Below are 16,963 nucleotides of genomic sequence, written 5' to 3'. Positions count from 1 at the left end.
ATTTTCATCTAATCTCCCAGTCAGTGAAGTAAAGATCACTTTATGTCAGCTGTTTGGGTTTTTTCGTTGTTGTTTTTATATCCAACAACACATACAAGAACCAACACATATCATCAGATTGTTCATAAATTTCACATTTTTGGAGTAAAATGCAGTTTTTCTTCTCTGGTTTATGACTTTCTCACACCAAGATTCTTAATTTTCATTCTCAGTAATTTTCCCGATAAATTCATCAACTGTTTGGTCTCTAAAATGTCAAAAATGTGGATCAGAGATTCTTTAGATGTCTTGTTTTGTCCAAAGATGTTCAGTTTTGCAGAAGCCTCCACTGATTCTTCATCGACTGGAAATTCAAGCATTTTTACCAGATGACTTCAGGGATTAATGGAAGCTTCTGCAAAAATAAATTCACTTCTGTTGTTTTTAGAACCAAAAACACACAAGAACCAACACGTGTCATCAAAATGTTAAGAAATTTAAAAAAACTTTTGAGGAAAATACAGTTTTTCTTTTGTGGTTTCTGACTTTCTGACACCGAGTGTTTATTTTCATTCTCAGTAATTTTCCCGATGAATTAATCAGCTGTTTGGTCTCTAAAATGGTGAAAATGTGGGTTGTTTCCTCAGATGTCTTGTTTTGTTCAAAGATCTTCAAGCCTCCATAAATTCTTGAAGTCATCTGCATTTGTCCACGTCAGAGAAACGAAACATCTCAGTTTGTTCGGTTATCTTGTAGCAGTGACAGAATTCAGTTTCATGTTTTATGAATATTTAGTTTCCTAGAATGACGAATGACGCTGCACCTCCTCTCAGGCCCTGAACACTAGATGTTTGTTAGCGTGACTCAAACCGGAGCTTTTTATTCACGGCGGGACAACGAGGCTTAACTCCCCTTCATCCTCCAGATTAGGACACCAGGAGGAGAAGCTTCTAACCGGTTAGATGGAGATCTGGAGGCATCTGAGGACGACGGAGAGAATGAGAAGGTTACGTAAAGACAGAGGGCAGGAGGTTAAACCTTCAGAGCATCAGCTGATCAATTAAAATACCCGCAGAGGGAGGAGGAAGTGGAGAAGATGAGAGGAGGAGAAGAAGAAGAAGAAGAAGCGAGAGAATGAGGAATGAAGAAGAATCACAACCTTTAACCCTGGAAGACCCAAATATAGAAAAAAATTAAATAAACAATTATAAATATATAAACACAAATATAGAAGAAAATGAGCAAAAAAATAAACACACAAACGCATAAATACATGCATATATACATTTAATCATAAAATAATCAACAAAATATAGAAAAAAATTGCTATATGTATCTAAATATAGATAATAGCCAAAAAATTTAATAAAACAAAAAAGTAATAAATGATTAGAATAATAATGAAAATGTATAAACTCAAAGAAGAAAATGAGCAAAAAAATAAACAAAACCAGTGTGTATATGTGTATATATATATATATATATATCAAAAAATTAAACAATTAAGAACACATGTATGTATCTGACTTATATCAGACCAACATCTGAGCCATAAAAACGTGTTTTACTGTAGAAAGAAGTGAAAGCTGCAGAATATTTAACGAGACGAGTCGACATGACGGCAGGAAACGACGCAGATCACCAGTTTCGCTGCTCGATTCAAACAGAAAAAGCTGCTCATCTGAACTTTTTAAACTTTATTTAAAAGATGATTGACAGGAAAATGAAGAAAAAGAAAACAGAAGTCAGGAGGAAATATTTCAGAACACAGGCTGAATTACTGCCAAACGAGGAAACTTTGAGTTTATCTTTAAATTAATTCTTAAATGAAGCAGATCTGAATGAATCCAAACAGTTTGTTCAACACTTTTTTATAGTTTCAATGCAGATTCACATTTTACACCTCAGACTTTATTCGGTCCTGACTGAGTTCACGACAGATTCCTCAACAAACATGAACTCACTGCTGCTGGTTTTTACTGCTGAGTGCTAAAGAAAAGAAGACAAGTCACACTTTAACCCTCTGATAGAACATCATCTAAACCCTCTGATAGAACATCATCTAAACCCTCTGATAGAACATCATCTAAACCCTCTGATAGAACATCATCTAAACCCTCTGATAGAACACCATCTAAACCCTCTGATAGAACATCATCTAAACCCTCTGATAGAACATCATCTAAACCCTCTGATAGAACATCATCTAAACCCTCTGATAGAACATCATCTAAACCCTCTGATAGAACACCATCTAAACCCTCTGATAGAACATCATCTAAACCCTCTGATAGAACATCATCTAAACCCTCTGATAGAACACCATCTAAACCCTCTGATAGAACATCATCTAAACCCTCTGATAGAACATCATCTAAACCCTCTGATAGAACACCATCTAAACCCTCTGATAGAACATCATCTAAACCCTCTGATAGAACATCATCTAAACCCTCTGATAGAACATCATTTTCTGGGATTTAAAGCTTCTTGGAGTTTTTCTTTTTAGGTTTGTTGAAAAGCCACCAAGTTTGTTGACATCTAAGTTCCAAAAAAATGAACTGAAATTTTGAGTCGTGTTGAAATATTTCAGCAACAGAAAGAATGAAGTGGAGAACGTCGAGTTTTAAATCACTGAAGCTGTTTGTGATGAATCCAAAGTCAGATCTGATTCAGATTTTTCTAGAGATTATTTCTATTTTTGATTCACTCCTCGACGAAACCCCCATCTGTGGAAAGATTCACTTTTTCCTGCCATCAGCAGCTGGAAAATCTGGTGTTTCTGCAAAACATGCTTTTTAAAAGATGCAGTTTGTCATCCTGCAGGATGAACGTGTTCAGCAGAAAGGAAGAAAAAAAAGATGGAAAATTCAGTCGTTACCTCACGAGGAAACTACGAGTTTAACCCTTAAATGAGCAAGAAGAGAAATGTGTCTGATGGAAGCTGAACTATGAGGATTTTAAAGTGGATCTAAGAAAGTTTGTTGAGCTGAAGTTCCACGTTTTCAGCAAAACAGATGAGGAAGAAAATGAGGAAAACCTGAAAGAAATCAGGTGTTTGGAAATATTTCATGTGCAGAATCGAGCAGAAACCAGCTTTTTAAATGACAGATAAAGAATTTGAGGTGTTTTAAAATGCAAGAATCTTCAGATACAACCCAGAACAAGACGTGTGGATTTATCAGCATAAAGACACAGTTTAAAGCGGTTTTCTGTGTAAATTATGTTGTATAGAGCCTCTATGTGGACGTAGAAATGGACTTATTGTCTTTTCTGTGCAGTAAATTCAACATTTTTCTGTGTAAACACACATTTATCTCAGTTTTGCAGCTAAATGATACTAAACAACCACAGCAACCAAAGAATCAACAGTTTAAATGATGAATAAATCATCTGAGGTGAAAACGTCACTTTGAGTTTTGTGCTCACTGCAGGCCGAGGAAGATGACCTGCAGCTGCAGAAAAAGCTCTTTAAAGTGGTTTCATGTCCAAAATATGTTGTATAAATCCCACAGCTACACAAACACATTATAGAAGTGATAATTTTCTCCTGCATGCTGGCAGATGTAAATGAAACAGTCGTCTGCGTAGAAACACACATTTTACCTCAGTTTCATCTGCAGAGCCGAACAGAAACAGGTTGAGTTTAACAAACAGACAGAACGATGACAGAGAAGCCACATCTGGATGACAGGAACGCTCAGGACGCTTTTTATTTATCAAACACTAAATAACGAGTGGATTTCTGCTGCAGAAGAACAGAATAACTGCACGCTGAGCTCCTTCATCTGCATCAGTGAAGACATTTTATTTCAGAACCTCGTTTACTGGGATTCTGCTAAAACTTCATTCTGCAGGAGGAACATGTAGATTTGGACGGATTTGGACCACAAACAGGTTGAGACACGAGGAAACTCCGAGTTTAACCTTTAAATCAGCAGAACAAAGTCTGACCTGTAAAACTATAAAACTGGATGTTTTTACCATGAGGACGACTCCAGGAGACTTTTTCAGCTTTTTATTGATGCTTTTAAGGTTCAGATGCAGGTGTGCTCATTCACAAATTCTACAAAAAAAAGAGAAATGATGGAACCTGAACTATTGGATTTAAGGATTTTTGGAGATTTCAATTTACTTCAGATGACGGAGTCATTTTCAACACTTTTTCAGGTGTTGTGGACGGGATTCCAGTAATTCTGTGCAATTTTGAATCATTTTGGCAGTTTTAATTCAGACACGTTGAACAAGCTTCCGATCATTTTACAAAATTTTGAGTCATTTAGGACAATTTTTAAGTAATTTGGGCCAAGTTTCCAAGTATTTTAAACTGTCTTTAACTCCTTTATGACACGTTTTCATCTGTTTTTATGAATAGAAACAGAGTTTGTTGTCAAGCAGGAGGAACATGTAGATTTGGCTGCAAAAACCCCCTGAGGGTTGGGTCTCTGCCACACGACGAAACTACGAGTTTAACCTTTAAATCATCAGAACAAAGTCACAGCTGAGCTCTAAAACTAGAAAACTCTGGATGTTTTTACCATGAAAAGACTTTTTCAGCATTTTTAAGGTTCTGATGCAGGTGTGCTCGTCTACAAATAGTTAATCTACGAGAGAAATCTGTCTGATGGAACCTTAACTATCAGGATTTAGGGATTTCTGGAGATTTCAACTTACTTTAGGCAACTTTGAGTCATTTTCAACAAGTTTTGAGTCATTCTGGGCAATTCTGAGTCCTTTAGGACAATTTTTAAGTCATTTGGGGGAAGTTTTCAAGTATTTTAAACTGTTTTTGACTCATTTATGACATGTTTTAATCGATTTTTTATGAATAGACACAGAGTTTGTTGACATGTAGGAGGAACATGTAGATTTGGCTGCAAAAAAAGAAAAAAAACTGAAGGTTGAGTCGCTGCCACACGAGGAAACTACGAGTTTAACCTTTAAATCATCAGAACAAAGTCACAGCTGATGACAGAAACTCTCCTGGATGTTTCTGATGAACTTTCTCTTATATTTGGTGTTTTTCAGTCAAACAGCAGGTAAAACTCTGAACAAAGCGTTGGTGTGAAACCCGACCCGGCGGCTCTGGGCTCGTCTACCTGTCCTCTCTCTACCTGTTCCACTCTTTCACACCTGAGCCGACCAGATTTTCCACAAACAGCTTCGCCCTGCAGACTCTCCCTCCCATAGCAACCCCCCGGCCGTCCAATGGCAGCGTTCGCTCGGCGCCCAGAGGGCTCGAAGCGCCGACATCCACCCGACTAACCAGCTCCTAACACACCCTGTTAAACACACATTCCCCCCACCCACCATTGTTCGATCCAACGTCTCCACCCAGACCACAGCGACCAGGAAAGATTCATTAAACACCAGCAGCAGCTTATCGACGCTTTAAAGCAGCTCAGAACCTCCACTTCCTCCCCGTCGGGTTCAGTCCTACCTTCCCCGTCTTCATGGCCTCGCTGAGCCGGAGCCGAGGCAGCGTCTCCATCCTCCACAAACCACCGCGTCTTATTTTCCTGTCTTCTCTAAACTCTGAGGCTGTTGTTTGTCGGGTTAAAGCGCTCGCCCTCGACGACCCGTTGGGCTCATTCTGCTGCTCTTCGCCTTCCTGTCGACTGAAAAGAGGCTGACACCCCTCCCCCCGGGTCGCCCACGCGCCCCCTTCCCCCCAGAAACCCAACGGCCCGTTTTCCGAACACTTTTTCCGACAAACACGACGACCTCCAGCGAGCCGTCCGGCTGCAGGAGGTTCAGTCGCCCGATAATCTTTATTTCAGTCGCCTCAAAGGGCGTCGATGTCAGAACCGACATCATATTGTGGCTGTGAGTCATTTTAGAACCAGGAACCGACGCTCAGGTAGGAGCAGGATGACAGTTTAACCCAAATGTGAAGAAAAACATCCTCCGACTGAGCGTTCGTCATGAACTTACACCAAATATTTGGTCTGATCTGCAGCAACGAGAACATCGAGAGACGGAGGAATTGGAGAGAGGAAGCCAAGCACATGTCGGTTTAGTTTCTGACACGCGACGGCGACGGCTTTAATGACGATTAAAGATTCAAGATAAAAGATTCAAAAGTGTCAAAACAAGACATATGAACATGTCCCCTTTAGAGTTGAAAGACAAACTTTAGCAGCATAGAAAGCTGTTTAAAGTGGTTCTACGCCCAAAAATCAAACAGTCGTCTACGTAGAAACACACTTTATCTGAGCTACGCAGCTAAATTATTCCCAACGTGATGTAAAACAACCACAGCAACCATAAAAAAACAACAGGAGATAAATAATCTGAGGTGAAGACGTCGCCTTTAGAGAGTTTTTTGCTTCAAACAGACGAACTTTAAAAGCATTCAAAGCTATTTAAAGTGGTTTTATGTCCAAAAATGAGGGTTTCCTCCACGTAGAAATACACTTCTCAGTTACACGGCTAAATTATTCCCAGTGTGATGCTAAGCAAACACACACACACAAAAAAACACCTTTTATGAAAATCAAAGCTTTGGACGAATCCAAAACGAGACACATGAAGACGTCACGTTCATAGAGTCGAAAGACAAACTTTAGCGGCTTTATGTTGAAAAATGAGACTTTCCTCCACATAGAAACACATTTTTGTTCAGTTGTGCAGCTAAATTATTCCCACTGTGATGCTAAACAACCACAGCAACCAAAGAAACAACATTTTTAACAGGATGTAAATAATCTGAGGTGAAAACTTTGCTTTTAGAGAGTCTTTTGTTCAATACAGGTCAAGAAAGATGAACTTTAGCAGTGTAGAAAGCTGTTTAAAGTGGTTTAATGTCCAGAAATGAGACTTTCCTCCATGTAGAAACACACTTCATCTCAATTTTGCAGCTAAATGACGCTAAACGACCACAGCAACCAAAGAAATAGAGGACGAATAAACAATCTGAGGGTGAAGACGTCACCTTTAAAGAGTTTTCTGCTCAACACAGGCCGAGAAAGACGAACTTTAGCAGCACAAAAAGCTGATTCAAGTGGCTTTATGTTGAATGCATGTTGTATAGAACCTCACAAACACGTTAAGAAACACTCTAGATGCACCAACATGCTGACAGATGCAGTAAATGAAACTTTCCTCTAAACGTTATCTCAGATACGAAGCTAAATCATTTCCAACCGCAGCACAGCACGATGCTAACCAACCACAACAACCAGAAAACACCCGTTTGAACGGCAGACACACCTTTAGAAAGTGGTCTGTTCTTTATAGGAGAAGAAACACAAACTTTAGAAACAGTAAATAAACGGTTTAAAGTGGTTTTATGTCCCAAACCTGTTGTATGAATCCCACAGCTGCACAAACACATAAAACGGATCATTTTCTCCTGCATGCTGACCGTTGTAACTGAAGCAGTCGTCTCCATAGAAACACGTTTTTATCCCAGTTTTGCTGCTAATTTATTCCCAACATGACGCTGAACAACCACAGCAACTATTTAAATGACAGATTAAGAATTTGAGGCGTTTTCAAATGCAGGATCTTGCAGACCAACCCAGAACAAGACGGAAAGATTTATCAGAAAAAAAACACAGTTTAAAGTGCTTTTAGAGGGTTTTCTCCTCAATACAGGCCAAGAAAGACAAACTTTAGCAACATAAACTGTTTAGGTGAGTTTTATGTCCACACATACATTAAAAAACGGATAATTTTCTCCTGCATGCTGACAGATGTACATGAAACTGTCGTCTACGTAGAAACACTCCTTTTATCTCAGTTTTGCTGCTCAAGTTTTCCCAGCGTGACCCTGAACAACCACAGCAACCAGAAAAACAACAGTTTTAACAGGAGATAAATAATCTGAGGTGAAAATGTCGCTTTCGGAAAGTTTTCTGCTCCATACAGACCAAGAAAGACAAACTTTAGCAGCATCAAAAGCTGTTGAAAGTGACTTCATGTAAAAATATGTTGAATAGAACCTCAGACACACTAAAGAACACTTTAGATGCACCAACATGCTGACAGATGTAAATAAACTATTCCTTTTTGTAGAAACACATTTTTGCTCAGTTTGCAGCTAATTTGTTCCCACATGATGCAAAACAACCAACGTTTTAAAAGGTGCAGAATTTGAGGCGTTTTCAATGCAGAATCTTCAAACAGCAACCAGAACAAGACGTGTGAAGATTATCAGCACAAACACACACTTTACAGTGGTTTTATGAGTAAAATATGCTGCATTTATGGAAGAAAAGCTCCACAACAGCAGCTCAGAAACCCTCCTCCACCAGCACGGTCACTTCTGATCAGCTAAAATATTCTAAACACAAAACAGCTCGTCTGACGCGACAAAAACAGTCAGAGATGATATCAAAAGCAGAAACACGACTTCCTGAATGAACTCCAGCAACAAACACTTTAAAGTGGTTTCATGAGTAAAATATGTTCAAACGCAGCTCAGACACGTGATAAAGCACTAAATTATTAACAACCACTGCAATCTAAAAAACACCTTTTTAACCAGATCAATCATTTGAGGGGTTATTAAATGCAGAATCCTCCACAAAATGAGCTACAAACATTCAAAAAGTGGAGATTTTTCACCTTTTTCTGACATTTATGACAGTATTACACAGAATGCTCACATTTGCATAAATATTTCATTAATTTTTACCTATTTTTATTTTATTTTTATTATATTCTATTGATTTCACAGTTTAAATCAGAATTTCCTGCAGCTCTGCTTCACAGAGACGAGGAAACAAAAGAATTATTTAACCAGATAAATAATATGAGGTGTTATTAAATGCAGAAAAATGAGCCCAAAACATTTAGAAAGTTTGGATTTTTCACTGTTTTCTTACTTTTATGACAGCATTAGCACTGGATGCTAACATTTGCCAAAGAACTTTAACTATTTTATTTTTTATTCTGTTTTATTTTATTTGCTTTTAAATACAGAAGCCTCCAAAAAACAGGCCAAAACATTGAAAAAGTAGAGATTTTTCCCCATTTTCTTTCGTTTTAAACACAAATAATGACTTGAAACCATATTTTGAACGTTATTTTTAACAGTTTAAATCAGAATTTCCTGCAGCTCTGCTTCACAGAGACGAGGAAAAACCAAACAGAAAGCTTTGCTGCTTCTGGAGGTTAAAGAATGAAATCCAGCCGTGACCTCGTGTGTTTTTATTTTAAGGTGGATTCAGATCAACAGAAAACAAACGAAAAGCAGCAGATTTCAACAACAACAACAGTAGGTTGAGTTTCCGGTTCAGGAGTTTCTAAAAACCCGAAACATGATGGTGGAGGTTATTTTTGGGCTCATTCCTTCGAACGGAGACGCGTTTCGGAAAGAAAAGTCAGATTGCGGAGAAGCTGAGAGAAGATTCCCATCAGTTCTCTGTCAGGGTGAGTCACTGGAGGACGACGCCTCCAAACGTTTCGACGTTAAATAAGAAATAAACCATTAAACAGCTGAGAATTCCTCTGATTTACTCCGTAGATTAAACTCAAACCTCCTGAAGCCCTCAGCTTTGTTTTTAACGCTGCAGATCTTATCTTTCCAACTATTGCGTCTCTTTTTCTTGGTGTTTTTTTCGCCTCCCACTCTGCAGGAATTCACCTCCTCTGCAGCTCGACGGTTTCCTCATCCCTCGCTTTCACTACGTGCACGCTCTTCCTCTCCCTAACTACACTTTCATCTGCTGCTTGAACCAAACACGCCCAATTTAGCATCGATATGGCCTCAGCGAACCGCCAGTAACCTGCAGAATGCTGCAAATAAAGCAGCACAAATCTGATCCAGTGTGGGTTTGTTTCACTGCAGGAAGTTTATTCACCTTTCTTAAGCAAAATATGTCAAATTTAAAACCATTTTGGCTTTGTCTGGTCATCATTAATGAACCAAATGGTGCAAATAAATCAGAAAATGAAGCAGAAATCTGATGAAACTTGAATCTAGTGTTCAGATTCAACAACAAAATACAAGAAAATCAGCATCATTTTGGCCTCAGCTAACCGAAGGAAACATCCAGAATGATGCAAATAAAGCAAAAAGTGAAGCAGGAATCTGATCTAGGGTGACATTATTTCACCACAGACTCAATTTATTTGTTTTTTTTAACAAAATATGCTCATTTTAGCACGATATTGTCCTCAGTTAACATCATTAATGAACCAAACGGTGCAAATAAACCAGAAATGCAGCAGAAATCTGATCTAATCTGATCTAATATGGATTTGTTTCTCTGCAGAGGGAATTTATTCATTTTTTTGAGCAAAATATGTCCAATTCAGCATAATTTTGGCTCCGTCTGACCATCATTAATGAACCAAATACAGCAGAAATGAAGCAGAAATCTGCTGAAATGTGAGTCTAGGTTGGATTTGTTTCTCTGCAGAGGAAATGGAAACTGAACTGGTCCGCTAACCGTCCAGGAAAGCGACTCAAACACGTTTTAAAAGCAGCCTTTGACCGTATTCGGCGTCTATACGCTGAAATCCTGCAGCTCTGAGCCTCTGCAGCCGTTCTATTATTTTTATGGCTCTTATTTTCCATTAAAGCTGTAAGTTTTCCCAGTCCGCCTCAATTATATCTGCTGCAGCGCTGAGGGGGAAAATATGACTTTATGCTCAGAAAACCAGCCCTGATGTCAGATGTTTTCCAGAGCGCCTGTCGGTGAGTTTCTGAGGCTGAATGACGAGGAAACGCTCCGAGTTTGAACAGAAAACTCAACAAAAGGGAGATTTTAGAACACATTTGAAGTTTTTACGTCCAAGAAAAGCGTGTCTGAGCTTTAAAGGATTCTGTGGAGTAAATGAAACCCTGAGCGGGGCTTTTATCAGATCTGCCCTGAAATGAGAAACAACAACAACAACCCGATGCTAAACAACAACAACAACAAGCAGAAAGCATGGAGAGGAAAGCCTGAGCGTCCTACCTCCACCGTTCCTCCACCGTTCCTCTGTGGGGCTTTCGGGGGAAGAAGCAGCTTTTTCTTTTTGCACTTCACTTATTTAGAGGTAAAAAAGAAAGAAAAGAGGAGCGTGGTGCTGAGGAAGAGTTTAGAGGAGGAGGAAGCAGGAGGATGAGAGGAGATGAAGCTTTCAGTTATTTAACCCTCCAACCCCCAAAACCCGAAAAAAAAAACCTTAAAACCCTTAAAAACCTGATTACAGCCTCAAAGGTTTTCTGTTTTTAGAGGCTGTAAAAATGAAAAAGTGATTTGAAAGTTGTCCAAAATCATCATACGGGTCCAATCAGCTAAAAAATGTCCTGAATGACCTAAAACCTGCTCAAAATGACCAAGTTTTAGCCCAAATGACGACAGGAGCAAAATAAAACCGACTGGATCAATAAAAGTTAGTAGAGGAACTCAAAACTTGCCAAAAATGAAAAAAGCATCCAGGATGACATAAACTTGCTCAAAATGACTGGAAATTTGTGCAAAATGACCCAAAATCTGCTCAAAATGACAGAATTTTTTATCCCGAATGATCCTGAGAGGAAATGAAACGTTACTGGATGAATAAACAAAGTCAGCATGGATCAGAAACACGGTGGAGAACCATCCAGCATGGAGGAACATCTACTGATGATGATGAGCAGAGGAGAGAGGAACCGTCAGGAAAGGCTGAACAAATGAAAAAGTGATTTAGAAGTTGTCCAGAATTACCAGAACCGGTCCAAAATGTCCAGAATGACTCCATTTGTCCAAAATGACCAGAACCTGTTTGAAAAGACATGTTCTGAATCAAAACGATGACCGGAGCAAAATAAAACCGACTGGATCAATAAAAGGTTAGTAGAGGCTGAAAAACGCTCAGAATCAAAGGAAGTCTAAACCTGTCAGAATAAAAGCATCCAGAATGACCCAAAATCTGGTCAAAGGACAGAATTTTTATCCAAAATGTTCCTGAGAGGAATAATTCATGAAGCAGTGATGACAGATTTAAAGCTCATTTTTACAGAAACTGAGCTGCTTTTGGCTGAAAATGTCATAAATTAATGATGTTTTTGTAGAAACACTTAAAAAACAGCTGGAGGTCGTTAAAGCCATCAGCAGCTGGAGGCTCAGAGCGTCTAAAGTCCAAAAACTGCAGCTCGGTTTGCATCCAGCAGCTGATAGCAAACATTTGAATCTGGATTTGAATCCAGCGAAGACCAGAGACGATTAAAGGGTGACGCTCAGAGCAGGTGGTTTTTATCCAGGTTCAGGACGTTTGCATGCAGCAGCAGAAGGACGATCAGCGATAGAACCGTCCAGAGAGCAGCAAACCGTCATCTAAACGTCTTTTATTCACCAAAACCCGACAAAGACACCTCAAACAACACAGCAGGACGATCAGCTGATCGAGGAGCAAACCGTCATCTAAACGTCTTTTATTCACCAAAACCCGACACAGACTGCAGCTTTTACACCTCAAACAACACAGCAGATGTTTTTTAATTCTCTAAAGTTTTATATTTCAGACGTTAAAAATAAAATCAAACATTTAATTAAATATCGCTGCAACGTTTTAACGTCATAATGTTGCTGCTATTAGTGTTTCATGCACATTAAAGATAAATTATATATTTTTACAAGATTTAATTTCAGTCTATTTTTATTTTTCTGTATTTAAAAAATAATACAATTATAGCATATTTTTAGTAATTTTTATACGTTTTATATATTTTTAGATATATACTAGTTTTATATTATTTTTGTATTTCAAGATAAAATTAAACTTTTTTTACTGTATTTAATTCAACAAAACTCTAATTATTTACCAGAAATTTGCTGTTATTTGAAAGACAACACATTATATTAAGTACATATTTATTTTTAATCAGACCTCCCTATAATAATAATAATAATAATAATAATAAATTGTTCTGTATTTCTACAAACAGTAATTTATTATTTTCCAGTGTCTGAAAATAAAATGAGCATTTTTTTATTTTTACCGTATTTAAATCATCAAAAAGTAGAATTATTTTACAGACATTTGCTGCTATTTAAACAATAAAATGCAGACAAACTGTATTTGTACGTTAAGCATGGTTAATTTTATATTTTAAAATGTTTTTATGTTTAATTACACATAATAATAATAATAATAATAATAGCTGGTAAAATAAGACAATAAAGCATAAATGTAATGGTAGAAGTTCCACATTAATTATTCCATAAACTCCTTTCTTTGGATTGACTTTGAAACAGATTTTTTCCTGTTTGTTGTGAAATCAGAGTAAAAAGTGACGTTTGAGCGCAGAGAAAGCAGCAGCAGAGGAAACCAGCTGAGGTTGGAAAGAGGAAAAGGGTCTGAGAGGAAAGATTTCTAAAAACACGCGTGTTCTTAGAAATCACAGCAGAGAGACGAGGGAGACGGGGGAGGAAAAAACACACCAGAAGAAGAGGAGGAGGAGGAGGAAGAAAGATCCTCTGAGAGATAAAAACACAAAAAGAGACGAGAGAAAATCTGGTTCCAACAATCTGAGATACAAAAACTAGAAAGAGAAGAAACAAAAAAACTAGAGAGAAAAAGAAAAAACTAGAGACAAAGAAGAAAAGAAACAAAAAAGTAGACAGTAGAAGACAAAAAATACAGAAAAAAGAAAAACAAAAACTACAGATAAAGAAGATTAAAAAAAACTGGACTCAACGAATAAAAGACACAAAATCACAGAGAAAAAGATTTAAAAAAACAGAGATTAAAAAGAAGAAGCAAAAAATCTGAGAAAAAAATGGAGAGTAAAAACAAGAGGCAAAAAATCAGAGTAAAAAATAAAGATAAAAACAAGAGGCAAAAAATCTGAGAAAAGGATAAAAAAATACAGATAAAAAACAAAAAACTACAGATGAAGATTAAAAAAAACTTGACTCAACAAATAAAAGACACAAAAAAATCAAAGAGAAAAGATTTTAAAAATAGAGATTAAAAAGAAAAGGCAAAAAAAATCTGAAAATTATAAAAAAATACAGATAAAACAAAAAACTACAGCTGAAGAAGAAAATATTAAAAATGGACTCAAAAAATAAGAGACAAATAAAATCAGAGAAAAGGATAAAAAATACAGATAAAATAAAGGACACAAAAAGTGGAGTCAAAACAAAAAACCACAGAGAAGAAGAAAGCTTTTCTGTGTGTTTGTGTGTGTTACTGTTTATTCATGTGTGTGTTACCGTGTGTTAGCGTGTTTGTTAGCATGTGTTAGCGTGTCTTATTGTGTGTTATTGTGTGTTATTGTGTGTTTGGGGAGTCAGAGGATCTGAAGGTGAAGATCTGCAGCGGCAGAAGTTACGAGGGTTTATCCTCACAGGTGCTGCTGTTGGTGTGTGTGTGTGTGTGTGTGTGTGTGTGTGTGTGTGTGTGTGTGTGTGTGTGTGTGTGTGTGTGTGTGTGTGTGTGTGGCTGTGGTAGCAGCTATCATTAGCGTCGCTAGTTTCAGCTGCAGACGGAGAAGAGGAACAGCTGCTGAGGTTTCACACTTTAAACTCTGGTCTGAAGTTTGTGCCATCACAGCGTGTGGGAAAGAACACACAAAAACACGTAACCGGTTTAAATAGAACCATCAGATCCACTCATTACACTGCAGGGAGAAAGTGTGAGGAGCTCAAAAGTTGCCAAAGTTGAACCAAAAATTTCCCCAAATTGTCAAAATTGACTCAAAATGTCCAAAACTGATTCAGAAACTGTGAAAATCGACACTAAAATTGACCACAGTACCTCTAAAATTGACCAAATTGACTCAAAAACAGTCCAATGTGGCTGGAAATATGTCTAAAAATATTCAAAAGTTGCCTGCAAATGATCCAAACGGACTAAAATTCTGACTATAATGAAATTAAAAATTGCCCAAATCAACCAAAGCTGTCAAAACTGACTCAAAACGTCCTAAACTGACTGAACAGACGTCTACATGGACATAAATTCACTCAACAACTGTCGAAATTGAATAAAATATGTACAAAAATTTTAAAAACTTGCTCAAATTTACACAAAAACACTTAAAGTTGATTCAGAATGTTCCTAAATTTATTCCAGAGTGACTGAAAACACCTAAAAAAGACTCAAAAACTGCTAAAGTGACGCTAAAAATGTCCAGAGTGTCTCCAGAATCGTCCAAAGTGACTGGAAATACGTCTGAAATGATTGATCAGAAAGTCCCCTGGAGCCGTTTGAAAGCAGCTTCAGATCCAGAATCATCTGATTCCAGTCGACTACAGCTGCTGACTCCTCCGATCAGTTTAAATAGAACCATCAGATCCACTCATCAGACTCTACAGGGGGAAAGTCTGAGGAGCTCAGCAAAGATCTGGAGAAGGAAAACAGTGAGTGGAACTCAAAAGTTGCCTAAGATGATGCAAAAATTGCCCAAAGCAGCCTCAGCCCTAAACTGACTGAAGAGACGTCGACATGGACATAAATTCACTCAATTGTCCAAAGTGACTAAAAACACGTCTAAAATGATTAAAAACCTGCACAAACTGATGCAATAAATGTTAACTGATTTGAGTGATTGATTGATTTCTTTATTTTCGTGTCTCAGCTAAAATGAAAGGAAAAGTTTACCAAACTGTGGTGAGACCAGCCATGTTGTTTGGTCTGGAGACAGTGTCCCTGAGGAAAAGACAGGAGGCAGAGCTGGAGGTAGCAGAACTGAAGATGCTGAGGTTCTCTTTGGGAGTGACCAGGATGGATAGGATCAGGAATGAGTCCATCAGAGGGACAGCACATGTTAGAGGCTTTGGAGATAAAGTCAGAGAGGCCAGACTGAGATGGTTCGGACATGTCCAGAGGAGAGAGAGTGAATATATTGGTAGAAGGATGCTGAGTTTCCCACTGCCAGGCAGGAGGCCTAGAGGAAGACCAAAGAGGAGGTTTATGGATGTGGTTAAAGAGGACATGAAGGTAGTTGGTGTGAGAGAAGAGGATGCAGCAGACAGGGTTAGATGGAGGCAATTGATTCACTGTGGCGACCCCTGAAGGGAAAAGCTGAAAGGAAAAGAAGAAGAAGAAGATTTTCGTGTCATGGCCAAAAGTGTGCCCAACCATCATGGGTTTACAAGACACCAATACACAGCACTGCAGCAGAACACATCCAGAACAACACAATATTCTTTTACTCAGTCCTTGAACAAAATATGTTTCCTTCTATCTCAGGCCTGGCAAATAAATTCTGCCATGAAAAAAATTCCTCTTCTAAAACACAAATCTGGTTTTTCATGGTCATCCAAGCAAAAGAAATCAAAATAAACAGAGGACATCTTACTGAAACAGACAGTAAAACATAAAATGAAGCTCATACCCAGCACACAGTCTGTCCTTCTCTGGAGCAGCACCAAACCTCCCAGTCTCTAAAGCTAAAGCTAAAGCTAATGTTCCTGAGCGTAGCACAGCACACAGGATCTCTGTCTTTTACTTGTCTGACTTATGTTAAAGTTGACTCAAATTAATCCAAATTTACTCAAAACTACTCCAAGGTGACTGAAAACGTTTCAATAATGATTCAAACACTGTGCAAATTAAAGTTAAAACCGACCAGATTACCTCAAAAAATGCCCAAAATTCACTCAAAACGTCCTAAACTGACTGAACAGATACATGGACATAAACTCACTCAACAACTGTTCAAACTGAATAAAATATGAAGAAACATTTTTAAAACTTTTCCAAATTTACACAAAAACATTTAAAGTTGTCTCTGAATGTTTCTAAATTTATTCCAAAGTGATGTAGAAAAGAAAGATTCAAAAACGTCCTGATTTTAGTGACAAAGGTTCATGTTTCAATAATTCCACTGAGATGGTTCAGATTCTAGGAGTCAGGATGAACAACGTGGACGAATCTTTAGTTCACGACTGAATATGTGGACTAAAAACTGTTTGTTTCCTCTGACAGTAAACTGAAGACCTTTGGACTAAACCAGACATCAGAGGAAACTCTGATCCACATTTTGAACATTTCACCCAGAATTTATAGAATTATCTGCAAACGTTTAATGTTTTCCCTTAAACTCCAGATGTTC

At 37.9% G+C, this 16,963-nt stretch overlaps 1 protein-coding gene across 1 annotated transcript in view; it reads right to left on the bottom strand.

Moving 5' to 3' along the window:
• zbtb7b (zinc finger and BTB domain containing 7B) overlaps nt 1-16,963 on the bottom strand; it is a 41,695-nt gene that overhangs the window by 6,702 nt on the left and 18,030 nt on the right. The gene's annotated exons all lie outside the window — the stretch shown is intronic.

The sequence above is a fragment of the Acanthochromis polyacanthus genome, chromosome 12 (genome assembly GCF_021347895.1).
Source record: "Acanthochromis polyacanthus isolate Apoly-LR-REF ecotype Palm Island chromosome 12, KAUST_Apoly_ChrSc, whole genome shotgun sequence".
Taxonomy (NCBI): domain Eukaryota; kingdom Metazoa; phylum Chordata; class Actinopteri; family Pomacentridae; genus Acanthochromis; species Acanthochromis polyacanthus.
The sequence above is the reverse complement of the archived record's forward strand: the minus strand, read 5'-3'. Positions and strand labels throughout refer to the sequence as shown.